Source organism: Arvicanthis niloticus, chromosome 10, assembly GCF_011762505.2.
Source record: "Arvicanthis niloticus isolate mArvNil1 chromosome 10, mArvNil1.pat.X, whole genome shotgun sequence".
Lineage (NCBI taxonomy): Eukaryota > Metazoa > Chordata > Mammalia > Rodentia > Muridae > Arvicanthis > Arvicanthis niloticus.
In genome coordinates, this window is record NC_047667.1 from 35,287,220 (window position 1) to 35,301,213 (window position 13,994).

Sequence of the window (13,994 nt, forward strand, 5' to 3'; positions counted from 1 at the left end):
GCCAATTGTAGCAAGTACTTTTATAGGTCCATGTAATGGGATGAGAAAGAATGAGCACATGGCTTCAGTGTGAACATCACGAAAACCATAGAGAAAAGATATTAGCAGCTAAAACATAATAAAAATAATAAGCTGGATATATGATACTAGTTCATATAGTTAAAATAATAAGAAAAAATTAGGGATATTTCAGTACATGAACTCCAACGGGACTTTGAATGAATGAATGAATGAATGAATGAATGTTGGTGTGTTTCTAAATTTGGAATGACTTTGTATCATGAGGAACAGGGAGAATTGCTTTCAAAGATTCATTGCTTACCTAATTCAGTAGTTATAACTACTTGTAAAACAATAAGGGGATAGCTAAAAATCAATGAGATGAATTTATTTCAAAGTTCATATACATCAGTCAGCACATCTGGAGAATGTTGTTAAGTTACTTTCACTTCACTGTGTATGGCATACATATGTGTCTGACATATAAAATATTACACAATATTTAAAACATTGTAGGATTAAAAACTCCTGTTTGTTAATCTCATTAATAAGACCCCTACATACACCTGAAATGAAGAAGACTCCCCAGAGTCAGTACTGGTGACCTTAGCTAAAATGTCTAACAGTGGGGATGTGGAATCTAGAGAGACCACCTCCAATAGCCAGACAATATCCCCAGTGGAGGGATGAGAACACCAACCCACCTACAAAACTTTTGACCTAAAAGTGGTCCTATTTAAAAGAAATGCAGGGACAAAATGGAGACTGAGCTACCAAGCAAAGAGAACATACTGGATGGTCTGATCCCTCCTTACTCCCTCCCCAACACCCCTACCCCTGACATATGCATCAGAAAGATGACTTGTCCCTCCCTCCTCAGTGGGAGAGGATACACCTAATTCTGAAGAGACTTGATGAATCAGAAGCGGGGAGGGGTTGGGGAAGAACATAGTGAGAGGGGACTCTGGGAGGAGGGACAGCATTTGGGATGTTAATACATAAATAAATTTTAAAAATAAAAAGGACTACATCCAGTTAAAACTGAAAAAAAAATTTGAATTATAGTAATACCATATGATTGTACACAAATAAATGCATGTGCTGTATTTCCAATTAAAAATCTCTAAATAATCATGGTATACAAAAGCAAAATTGAATAATACCATATTGTATATGTGTGAGTATTTTACGGTATACATTGTCCAATTAATGTGTGTTGAGTGGTTTTATAACTAAATATTCCATTTTGTGAAATATTGGCTTAAATAGAATGTTTATGGCACTGAAGTGAGCCAGATAAGTTAATGATCTTTTCATAGTCCCCAGAATCAATGAGAACCTAAGACATAATAAAGACAAATACAAATAAAATTAAAATTGCTCCATAGCTCTTATTCTTAAGTGCATTATTTCGGTTGTTATAAAAATTTATTTTGTTTAATAGGCTTTAAAATAAAATTTAGAGTACAACATGTTTTTCCAAATTCTATATCAGATGATAATATATAGCAATAAATATGGGAATTTCATGAGATTAATTATATTTATTAAACTGAATATATAATGTTCCAGAAACTGGAGTGAATTGGACAAAATAATAGACTTGACTTCTTTAAATGCCAAGTGTATATCTGTAAGCGTATTTATCAATAGCTACACTTCTAAAGATAGACAGAATTAATAATATTTAAAAGAACTACTTAAAAATCACCTACAAAATTATATGAAAATAAGAATGGTTGAAAGTGCTGACACTGAGAAATAACTTAAAGTAACTTAGTTTTAACAGTCTGTATCATTTCAGCAAAATAGAAGCCAGAATCACCTGAAAACAGAACTTCTTTTTAAAGAGTGAGAATTGTTTTGCTAACAACAGGCATAATTTTAACAGAGAGAAAACTGCAGATAGATGAGAACTATGTCAGCATTTAATCAGCTGTAACCTAGCTTACCTGGCCTGTGTCCAAATAGAAAATTTGTGAGAATCAACTAATTGTCTTTTATAACATTTGATAAGGTACAAAGAAGGATACAAAGTTTTCAGTAGTGGATCAAGTGGAACACTACAGGTATTGTACAAAGTTAGTCTAACCCTATATATCTTTGTATGGTAGAGTTAAGACAGTTGCTATAAAATCAAAATAGATGTGAAAGATGGAATATAGTAGATAATAAGCAATTTTGAAAAATTAAAGGTAGCTCATTGGACAAAAACAACTTGAGAAAGAGAGCTCATTTCATTACATCTCCATGTTACAATCCATCAATGAAGGATATTATAACAGGAACTGAAGAGACCATGGAGGTGCATTGCCTACTGGTTGCTATCCACCGCTGGCTCATTTTTCTTTCTTTTCAATAAATAATCACCTACCCAGAGAGAACACCATCATCACTATGTTGGGTCCTTATACTTCAATCATTAACCAAGAAAAATCTCCAAAGACAGGTAAGAATGCATGGCACTCTAAAAGAGCCTATTACTCAATTGACATATCTTCTTTCTTGTTAACTCAAGATTGTACCAAGTGAGCAAACACTACCCAGTATATTACTTAAAGCAAATATAGCCACTTTCATTGATTAAAAATGTATATGGCATGCATACATAATGGAATATATTAAGTTCATAAACAAAATTATAACAATTATTTAAAAAATGAATTCAACATCACATAACATTAATTAAAATGAGCCAGACTTAGAAAGGCATATAGAGAATGTTTTCTTTTTATTTGTGATTCTAAAACTCTTTATATAAATACATATATGTATGTATGCATGTATATTCAAATACATGAGATTCTCTTGTCTCTAATTTGTGATGGGGAAATGGAAGAGTTTGTTGAGACAATGAGCTTTTCAAAAGTGAAAGAAAAAGAAAAGAGCAATTCTATAAAAATAACAATGTTTAGTGGATCAAGTTTCAGAAAAGGACATTTCAAACACATGACCAATCTAAAGAGAAAATGAAATTTTCTAGGCTCAAGAAAACCAATGGAAGAACATAATGTCATCTGATTCACTTGTAAATGTTGGGATTGATCCATATCAAATGGCAAATTCAGCTGAGATATATTTAGTCACTCAATATTGGCACCCAAGTGCTTTGTGTGAATAATAACAATGTATTTTTCTTTTGCTGCTGTTCTTGATATTAAGAAACTAAATGTTTGGTATATAATAACTATGATTGAAATAATGAGAGGAAAGTAGTTTAGGGACTGAAAGACTAATGCAGTCTTTCTAAAAAGAGTAAAGTTTGAGAAACCAAATATCTGAAACTAGATCAAATACATATATTTTTAAAATTAAGTTCTGTGAACGAATAGTTGAATTATTCTGATAAACCTTATCATTTTAGATGATAAATTAAAATATCCTATTACTGTCAAATTATTGATGATTCAATATTTTAAAAAGAGTGAGTAGTTCTGTTTCATGGTAATCTGTCTATCTATCTATCTATCTATCTATCTATCTATCTATCTATCCATCCATCCTTCATCTGTCCATTTATCTATTTATCAACACTCATCCGTAGATATAAAGATCAATTCATTCTTTTTAAAAAGAAGCCTAGTTAAAATAGATCATTGTTGAAGATCAGGTTGAGTTAATTTTAAATAATAAAAGGATATAAATAAATAAAATATTGAAAATACTGGAAAGTATTGTAACTTTTTAAAAATGTCTTAATATTATTATTATTAATTCTCTCTCTCTCTCTCTCTCTCTCTCTCTCTCTCTCTCTCTCTCTCTCTCTCTCTCTGTGTGTGTGTGTGTGTGTGTGTATGTATGTAGATACCTACTGAGACTAGCTGTGATGAGTTTCCTGGCTCAGGACTTACAGAAAACAATACTAGACATAAGCCCTTGATCTCAAAAGGTTTCTCCCAGATGGTCTGCTAGAGTGCGTTCCCTGACTGCCTTCTGTGTGCAGTGTTTGCTTTCTCCTCTACCACAGCCTGCACCTCCCTGCTTCAAGTTAGAGTTTTAGTTCTGTTAACAGATACAACTGTAGCAACTCTTATAAAGATAACATTAAATTGGGGCTGGCTTACAGTTTCAGAGGTTCAATGCAGTATCTTCAACGTAGGAACGTGACAGCATCCAGGCCGACATGGTGCAGGCAGAACTGAGAGTTCTAATCTTCATCTGAAGGCTGCTAACAGAATATTGATTTCCCCACAGCTACAATGAGGGTTGTATAGCCTCAGTGACATCCATAGTGACACAGCTTTTCCAATAAGGCTATATCTTCTAATAATATCAATCCCTAGGCCAAGCATATTCAAAACATCACATTATATTCCCTGACCATCACAGGCTTTTTCAAACATATGAGGCATTGGGCTCCATATTTAAACATAGAGTCATGCTAAATACAGTTTGTCTAACTTCAAAAGTCCCCATAGTCTATGCCAGTCTCAACAATGTTAAAAGTCCAGAGTTCAAAATCTCCTCTGAGATTTATCTGTAATCCATAAAGGAAGCTAGGAAATGAGCTGGGCAAACTCCAAACCCTACAACTTCATGTCTGATGTGAAAGTAATCTTCATATCTCCATCTAGTTTTTCATCTTTATTGGCTGCAACAAATTTCTTTCTCCTGGGCTGGTTCCAATTCTTGTTAGCACCTTTCCTCAGGAGATAGCCCAAGGCTCTGGCATCTCGAACATCTCTGGGTCTCCAAGGCAACTTCAACAGTAAAGTTTCCTGTTCCATTGTTTGGGATACTGCTCCTGCTGTTCTTAGTAATCATCCTATGATCCTGGCATCTCCAATATACTGGGGTCTTCTGCTGCAACTATGCTTCACCAATAGCCTCTCATAGGATCTCTTCATAGTGCCAAGCCTCAACTCCTTTGCATGACCCCTTCAGTCCTGGGCCAAAAACTACAACTGAGGCTAAACCATCACCAATGGCCTTCCGTGGCCTTTCAGAGTGTCAAGCCTCAGCTGCTCTCCATGACCCCTTAATATTTTAAAAAACAGTACCACCTGGGTGAATCTTACACATTACCATGTGCAACTGCAGCAAGAGGTACAACCTTGGTTACCTCTGTAACAAGCTTCTCTGAGCTTTCAGAAAACACTTCCCAGAAGATTTCACTTCAATGATGCTGGTCTCTTGTTAATCACCACTGATTTCTTAGCTGCAGGTAGCCAGTATCAATTGTCCCAATAGTCCATTCTATTCTTGACTCTAAAGCCAGAACCACATGGCCAAAGCTGCTGAGTTCTGTTGGTTGATGGGGATAAAATATTGCACCCCCTTGTTCTATTACATTATTCAACTGTTTTCTGTTTTCCAACTAATACAGTGCCTAAGCTTGGCTCTCCTCGAACTTGTTCTGTAGACTGACCTTGAACTCAGAGATCTGCATATATTACTATATCTAGTAATTCTGGGATCAAAGGCTTATACCACCAACCCTGGACTTAAGCTTTTCTTCATCTTGCACCTGCTCTGTTCAAGGCTGGCCTTGGTCTCAGAGATCCACTTGCCTTTACCTCTTGGGATTAAAGACTTCTTCTGCTGAGCCTGGACCTAAACTGTTCGATGGGATCTTGCCATAAGGTCACCTTAGCTTCAGGATGATTCCTCAAACAACAGCAAAAAGCAGCATGTTCTTTACCAAAATACTACAAAAAACCAGTCTCTAGTCCACATACTGATGTTCTTCTTCACTGAGTCTTCTTGAGCCAGGACTGCACATTTCTAATCACTCACTTTCATAATCCAACTAGGATAGGTCATTAAGCCCCACTTAGAACAATCAATGGCTTTCCAAATCCATAGTCCCCAAATCCCCATTCTTCATCTATCTATCTATCTATCTATCTATCTATCTATCTATCTATCTATCTATCTATCTCTATATCTATCTATCTATCTATCTATCTATCTATCTATCTATCTATCTATCTATCTATATATAGAGAGAGGAGTGAGAGACAGAGAGAAAGTAAGGTTTAACACAGCAATATCCCAGACCTTGGTATCAAATCCTGTATTAATTAGGGTTTTATTTTTGTGAACAAACATCATGACCAAGGTAACTCTTATAAGGATGACATTTCATTGGGGCTTGCTTACATGTTCAAAGTTTCAGTCCAGTATCATCAGGGTGGGAACATGACAGCCTCCGGACACACATAGTACAAGCAGAACTGAGAGTCCTGTCTTTATCTGAAGGCTGCTATGAGGAGACTCATTTCCAGGCAGCCAGGATGAGTGTATTACAGCCCAATATCCACAGTGACACACATATTCCAACTAGGCTACACTTACTAATAGTGCCATTCCCTGGGCCAGGGATATTCAAACCATCACACTGGGACTTTGACTTCAGTCCCAAGAAAAGCATTCATTCTTAACCACTAAGCCATCTCTTCATTCCTACATATTTATTTTTTAATTAATTTATTCATTGACAAGCTCAATTTAGAAATTACCTTCTGGTTCCATCTATACTTCCTCTTTCTGGGGTAAGAGGTGTTTGTACTGACACATGTATTGCTTATTGAACATACACAAAATCCTGTTTTTAATCACTAGGTCCTAAAAATCAAGTGTTGTAGAAGCACATGTTTGAAATGCTAGCAGTGGAAAAATATAAATAGAAAAATCACTTCAAGGTTATTCTCAAGTTTTGAGTTGAAAGATATCCTACATATCAGACCCTATAAGAAAAATGTAAAAAAGAAAAAGAAAGATTCCATTTTTCTAACAAATTATGGGCTGAAAAAAGAGTGACAAAAGTAAAGTAACTAGTAAATTCATAATGTACTAGCATATCTCATTTTTAGATGATTCAAGTACACTACATGTAGATTATAACGTTATTTAGATAGCTGTGTGTTGCACATTTATGTCCACATATATTCTTATCCTTAAGTAATGTTAAATACAAATAGTAATTATCAAATAGCTGTCCACAAAAGGACTTAGAGTAATAAATTAATTCATAAATAGAAATATTTCTCAATCACTTGTCCATTACCAAAGAGAAAAACCTGAAATAGTATATGTAAGTATTATATGAACTGAGAATGTTATCCTTAGGTATAGTATATACATATGTATACATATTCATACATGAATGAAGTAGCAATTTGAAAAATGAGGCCATAAATCATAAGGGAAACATGGAGGAGTATATGAAATGACTTAGAGAGAGAAAAAGTAAAAAATAAATATAATTATAATCACATAAAAAATAAAGTAAAAAGAGAGTGAAATCTGTACTCATTTGACATTAGTTTTTCTGTTGGCAGCACTTTTCTTATGCCTTGATAAATGTTAAGTTTCAACAAGATCCCGGTCTGTTGTAAGTACTCTCAGACATGTTTTCATTATTGGAACATCTTGTTAATTTCAGCATAAGATTATTAGATTCTGTAAAATATTGTGCCTTGTTTTTTTTTTACTGCACTGAGAAACATAATCATGTACATACAATGTAAAAAGTTGATACAATATTCCTTCTAAATGACCTTTCTGTTTTATGGCCATAACATTAAAGGGATGTTTGTATTTTAACATATTTATTTATGATATTTTTGAAATTGCATGGTCATCATTCACAATTACTAGTGCTTATTTCAAATCTTAAGTTATCTGAAATTTTATTTTATTTTTATGAGAACCTCTTCATTACATAGCTGTTATATATTCTGTTTTGGCATAACGTTGATTGTGCCCTGAGTGTTAACCTGACCATGCATTCAGTATGGCATTCCATAAAATTTGATTTACATAGATACTCAAATTGATTTTGTAAATCTAATTAAGTACGTTTTCTTAATGATGATCTTTTAAGAGGTCAACATATTTAAAAATATTCCTTAGGGTATTATCAGACAGATAGTTAATGTTCAAGTACTCAGAAAAAAATGTTATCAACTGCCTCAAGACATTAAGCTCCAGCTATTTACTCTACAATAATAGTGGTGGGAGGAAATCTCTGCCATCATCCAATCCACTTGTCATTCTTGAGTTTTCCCTTTAGCTCAGCATGCCAAAACGATACTCCTTTATTATGAAATATTATGATAGGTATTTCAAGGAATTAGTTTTCAGTGCTTAAACGACCCAAGTTTCACTGGTGCAAAGAAATTTATTGTGATTGCACAAGAATAATCATGGTTCCTGAACACCTATTTATTCTGTCCCTCACAACAAGATAATTATGAAACTTCATTACTTGTGTGCTGTGAAATTAGAGCAAACATTAGGATTTATTACTACACAAAGGAAGTTACTTTAAATAATTTTTTTGAGACTAGGTCATTTTTATGGCTAAAGCTGCCCTATGAAACCCATAATGCCCTTGCATTTACCGTAATGTTACTGACTCATTACCTCAATTGATGCGAGCACAGAAGAAAACCATCACATTAAACTTGATCTTTAGTTTTTATGTTGTCCCTAAATTTAATTTTTACATGTGGAACTATTCCCTTTACATAAAATATATGTGTACAAGAGTAGTGAAAAATAATTAAAACATTAAGCATACTATATCTTTAAAGCTGATTGCTAATATAAGAATCACTGAGCTATTCAATTATCTATTAAGAAAATTAAACAGTGCTTAAGATAAATATTTGAATATTATTCTATTATGTGTAATTTATTACATGGATTTGAATAGATAGTATTTTATTTATTTCTCCAATATTCAAATAGCATTCTATTATGTGTAACTTATTACACAGAATTGACTAGATACTATTTTATTTGTTTCTCCACCTTTCTCTATTAAGTCAGACTAATTTATTTATGCACCCTATAAAGCTGTTCTAGCTGGTCAGTGGTGGTGCATGCCTTTAATCCCAGCACTTGGGAGGCAGAGACAGGTGGATTTCTGAGCTTGAGGCCAGCCTGGTCTACAGAGTGAGTTCCAGGACAGCCTAGGCTATACAACCCTGTCTTGAAAAACCAAAAAAAAAAAAAAAAAACCAAAAAAAAAAAACCTATCCTATTTGCAGAATAAAAGAAATTATTATCGGTAAAGCAAGTTTTAAAGAATCAAAATATTAATTTTTATTAAAATAGATTGAATTAGAATAAATATCTCTATTAATTAAGCAAAAGGGAATATTTAAATTAAACATATTTTTATCTTGAGGTTGTAGTTATGTCCCTAAATAATTATTTTAATTCTCAAAATAATCTACTATGACAGTATTGTACAATAGAACACTTCAATTTTAATAACATAACACTTTATTTTGTTTGTTCAATAGCATAACATTTAACAATTAATAACAAGCTGCTTTTATATATTATATATATAATATATATAATATATATATTATATATATAATGCAGTCAATTTAATAAAGTACACATTATTTAATAATGTGATATATATGAAATATTGTATACATTCACAAATATGATGGTACATAAATAAAATATTTTTATTATAATTATATATTTATATCTTGTTACTTAATTTAGTGATGAGATCATAATAGGGACTGAGCTATTATATGTAGTTTATTATATTAGTGCTATAAACAAAATAAAACAGACAATGCATGCTTTAAAAGTAACTCAGTATATATTTAAAATAAAACATTTCTAATTTAAAATTTAACATTAAAAATTTCTATTACTTACAATATTTCAAACGAAACAAAAAAAAAATTGCCAAAGTTGTACTTCTTAATTTCTCCTAACTGTGGTAATCATAAAATCAACCTAGGGTGATGTATTTATAAAATTGCTAATTTTTTAGGAGTAAAAATAACTAAAGCAGCACAGCCAGAAGAGGCTATTTAGTACAGAACACATACAAAACTGAGGTTAGGTTAAACCTTGCCATTTGAAATCATGATCATGTTAAATTTTGCAGATATTTTATTGACCTTACTATTTTGTAACTGTTAGAAAAAAACTTTTAAATTCTTCTCTGTCTTCACTAATAGATAAAACATAATCAGTTCCAGAATATAACTTACTGAGGAATGAATTTAGAAATTACTAACAAAACCTAAAACAACACAGTTATAGAAGTACAAACAAGAAGGGTAATAAGAGAAAAGGTAGAAACTGGATACAGGCAAGTACTTAAAAATCTTAGTGAAATCTAATTTCCATGAGATGTAAACAACAAAAAGAATAATTCAGTCTCAGGAATGTGAATACTGTTTTCTGTCCTATGTGAACCCTAGACTTTTAGCTTAACTTTATGTGCATGTACATAAAAGTATTGGGTGAAGAAAAGTTCAGGAATCTATGGACAGGAAAAAGTCTTGAGGAAAGTGTGGAAGAGAGACAATACTAAATCACAACTGACCTGAAAGCAAATTGTTAGGTATAATGGATGGAGCAGAAGCAGAAAATGTGAAACAGGATTTTTGAGAAGGGCAGTAGGCAAGCTGATGAATAACACCATAAATTTATGCAAATGCCACCATGAAACATATTAATTGATGTTTGGAGTTTTTGTAAATTAGCAAAATAAAACACACAAAATTTAAAATAAATAAAAAAGTCTCAGGACAGCTTCAACTAAATAATATCAAAACAGCTGATATAATTCTTTAAGTAGTTACTGTATAATCCTATAAGGAATAGATGATTGCTTGTATAGTAGTTTGGAAAATGTGAAAGTAAAACAGTTAATAATTTCCTTAGAAAATAACTGGAAACAAAGTCAAAAGTCTGAAAATTGAGTTCAGTATCATTCTACCATGGTTGAACTATTTATATAAAAGAGGATTGACAACTATATTATGTGTGTGTGTGTGTGTGTGTGTGTGTAAAAAACATACGTATATGTCAATTGAGTCAGTACTGTTGTGTAAGAATATGCCAGGGTTTGTCTTTCTGAGTTTCTGATTTCTCTTAACTTTATACATTTTAAATTCATCCATTTCTTGAAAATTTTCTCCATTATATAAGTGATCTAGCCAACATATGCATATTTATCAACAAATGTATATGTGGGTACAGTATAACAAGTTGAAAAAAGAATAAGAAAGGTTAAATTTTACTTCTGAGGTAATGGACATGAGAGGATGAAAGGATATTACTGCTTTTCTAGTTCTACCTTCTGTCATGACATCTTTGTAGTTTTTTTTTGGTGAGAAGTACAAGTGAATAAAAATATATTGAAAGGGAAGTTATGAAATCCATTTTGGAAATAAAAAGGTTTCATTTAAATAGATATTCTAACTGCATGGAAGTCTATTGAGATGAGTAGATTTTAGTCTGATTAATTTTGGCTTGTGACATGTTATTTGCAAGTTATATAATCTAATTTATTAAAGATTAATTAATTAATTTTATATATGCATGAGTGCTTTTCACATTTACCTGCAGGTAAAAGAGTAATTTTTCTATGTTAACTGTCTTCTTCCACTATAGGGTCTGTGATATAACACATCCTTAATTTTGGGAGGGCAAGCATTTTTGCCTCTGTGAGGAAGTGCTAGAAAATTTTAATTTAGCTTTGATTTAGTAGAATTATACTTTTTACTAATAATATTTCCTATAAACATTAAAGCAGATTATATCATAGCCACTTACTGGCACACTATATGGAGGGATTAGAAGGTACTCCCCAAATGCACTGGTTTTTCCTTAATAAATAATACAAGGGAAAAATTATTGAGAACACCAATGAATATTCATTTTGAAAAGACTTACCTTTACATTAAGAGTAAGTACATGGGTGAGCATACTTGTTTTATTAAGATCATGCTACTTTATACATTGCATGACAAAAGGGTTCTCATGGTAAGTCAATGTAAACAGAAGATTTTGAATTACCTTAAGATTTGATAATCAAATTCTTTTGTTCTATATGTTTTGATTCAATGGTTTGACTGGCTCCTATGTTTTCTCTCAAGATCTTTATTTGACATAAAACAAAAAAATTGCAACTTGAATGTATATTAAGCATAATTTAAAAAAAAAACAGCAGATTTAACTCCAAAATATAGCTAGCTAGAAGCTAGCAATGTAATTCATGCTTTCCTGCTTCATGGTTTCACACTAGAGCCAACAGGAATGATCTGTTACTCACAGAACAATCAATTGTGATGTTTGGTGATGTTTTCATCATAATGATATAATGATTCTAAGTTAATTTTATCTGAATTCAAACATCTTAAATATTATAAAACAGCTCCAAATTCTCCCTTTCTTTAATTCTCCATATGATATATACTAATAAAAATGCCCATTTGGGCCATGGGAAAAGCAGCCAATCCTGAACCAAAAGGAATATTCTCCATATGTTTCTAAATAAAACATAAAAGCACTTCAGTGTCTATATGTTCTATTACCCTGCATATGTAATTATATAAGATTATAATCACTATCATTCATATCACATCAAAATCCTTCTACCAGGGGATTTAATGCAATGACTGAACCAAATAGCATGAAGAATCATTTTATATTAATGCTGCTATGAATGTCTGGAGACAAGTTGTGATTTTGAGTGAGCACATTTCTCTGATTCACATTCTCTGACACACCTATTATTTTTACTAATACAAAATGTCAGGGGACTAGGTTATCCTTGGTTTTCTTCAGTAAATCCTAGAAAAGAATCACACTATTTTTCTTTTAAAAATACCCTCAATATATCCTTTTCAGAAATTACCAAGGAATAATTGCTTAGAATAAGAATATGAGTATATGAGAAAGCACATTTTAAAGAAATCTGTTTCTCTCTACTCTGAATCCTTACAGTAAATACCTCATTAATAAATTAATGAGCTATTTTCAGGAATGCTTTTCAGATTAGAAAATGCATTACTAAATTATGTTTTGAATGTCAAAGTAAGAATTACATGGATTGAAGATATTCCTGTTACTTTTATGAAAATATTTTCATTTTGAAAATGATTTTCCATATTCTCTTGTAGAACACATCCTGTATTCAATTTAAACAAGAAACATAAATATAAGTATATATTAGAAAACAGCTGTAAGATGAACAAACTTCAATAAAGCTCATTTTAGGATTGATGCTGCTTTTTAGATTATATTTAATTTCAGCTGAGGTCAGTCATCTGAGCCCCTCCCAAGATTAATATAAAGTGCATCCTTGAACATTTTTAATCATTGAAACCTCGGTGACCTTAGAGCAAAAATGAAGTTTAGCTAGAAATATTGCTGCACCTCAGCACTTCCATTAAAGTACAGAAATGCTGAGCACACAATTCTCACTCAAGTACCATGTTTACATGTTAATGAGAAAGAAAACTGTGAAGGAAATATCAATTTTATTTAAATATCCAAAATTGATTTGAAATAGTTACAAGTTGTTAAATTGCCATTACTTATATTAAATATATAGTTGTGAAATACAATATGAAAATGCCTGCTTACATTGCAAATAAACATATATTTTTAGGTTTTGGAGAATGAAGCATTGCCGATAGATTTTGAGCACAGTTCTGGACAGGATAATATACTCCCATAATGCCCATCTGTAGAGTCAGAGGCAGGAGGATCAGATTTTCAGGACTAACCTGATCTGCATAGGGAGTTCAAAACAAGTCAGAGCTACATGAGTCTTTGCCTCAGAAATGAATAGCTAAATGAATAATAAATAAATTTAATATTAATAATTTAATATTAATTAAAAATAAATAACATTTGAGAAAACTTTAATGGGGTGATGCAGTCTTTGTTCAGCATTGACACAAAGGATTACTTAATTTTAACTTGCAGAAAAAACAGAACAGAAAAAAAAGAGGATAAAGTGGGGAAAATGAAAGTGAAGGACTTGAAGGTTTGTCCTCAGACTATTATCAGCATTTTTATCACCTCAAAGTTTGAACTCACTATTGACAAAGTTTAGGCCACTGATATTTCTCTACTCTTTATGACACAGGTTTGCTACATATGTGTATAAACAAACTAGAACCATAAAGCTTAGATCCGTTTTTCATCAATGTTTCCGAGTCCTCACATTTATTTGAAAATTGTGCCACAATTTGAAACCAGACACTGAT